The sequence below is a fragment of the Microtus ochrogaster genome, chromosome 16 (genome assembly GCF_000317375.1).
Source record: "Microtus ochrogaster isolate Prairie Vole_2 chromosome 16, MicOch1.0, whole genome shotgun sequence".
Taxonomy (NCBI): Eukaryota; Metazoa; Chordata; class Mammalia; order Rodentia; family Cricetidae; genus Microtus; species Microtus ochrogaster.
In genome coordinates, this window is record NC_022018.1 from 27,366,930 (window position 1) to 27,368,058 (window position 1,129).

At 47.7% G+C, this 1,129-nt stretch overlaps 1 protein-coding gene across 1 annotated transcript in view; it reads left to right on the forward strand.

The window, feature by feature from the left end:
• Itih5 (inter-alpha-trypsin inhibitor heavy chain family member 5) overlaps window positions 1–1,129 on the forward strand; it is a 93,451-nt gene that overhangs the window by 75,240 nt on the left and 17,082 nt on the right. The window lies entirely within an intron of this gene.

Here is a 1,129-nt window from a genome sequence, read left to right on the forward strand (position 1 = left end):
ACTGGAGGTAAGAGCCTTTTCTCCCACCTGTCTCCCACTGGAGGTAAGAGCCTTTTCTCCCACCTGTCTCCCACTGGAGGTAAGAGCCTTTTCTCTCAGCCTTTCTACCCAGCCTTGACAGGATCAGAGGTTCGCTTTCTGCAAAGAAACAAGGCTTTGAGAGTTGAAGCTGATACTAACGAAGAAAGCAGTGACAACAATATTCTCAGGTGCCTATATTCTTCAAGTTTGTAAATTCTCAACCCCTAGACCTTCAATCAGGTTATAATTGGAAAAATCCATCTCCAATTTGGATCCTGAACAAGGAAGCTGGTCTTGGTAAATTGTTCTTAGTTGGAGAATATATTTTGGTTTATTTTTAATCTACTTGTATGCACCTGTTTCTATAAACGGATGACACCTATGTGGGAGTGTCCTGGAAACCGGAAGAGGGCATCAGATCCCCTGGAGCTGACATTACAGGTATTTGTGAGCCACTTAATGTGAGTTCTGGGAACTGAACTTGCATCTTCTGGAAGAACAGGAAGTGATCTTAACTGCTGAGTCATCTCTCCCTAGGATGGAGAATTGAAGTCAAGCCCACGACCCAGTGTTTTCTATGTACTTGAGCAGTGGCAGATGGAACTGCCCTGTAAAACAAGCTATGCTCTTGCCCGAGCTGCAGCATGGTGAGAGAGCATGAGCCTCAGGTGCCCTGGGCTGGGCTGTGGATCTAGAGCGGAAGGAGGAGAGGGCTGGTCTCCAGGTCACTGCACACACACCTTGAGTGTGGTGCCTGCTGTGTGTGTAGAAGGTTAGGGCAGGAGCATGGAGACAGCGAACTTTCGAAGACTCCAGAACCAGGCACTCTGCTGCCCACCTTGCTCTATGTGATTCCTTTCTTTAAAAGAAAAACATCTTAAATTTATTATTATTATTGGGGGCAGAACATTGTGTAACATGGCGGTCACACAGCAGTCAGAGGATGTGGGGGAGGAGCATGTGTGTAACATGGCGGTCACACAGCAGTCATAGAATGAGGGAGAGGAGCATGCGTGTAACATGGCGGTCACACAGCAGTCATAGGATGAGGGAGAGGAGCATGCGTGTAACATGGTCACACAGCAGTCATAGGATGTGGGGGAGGAGC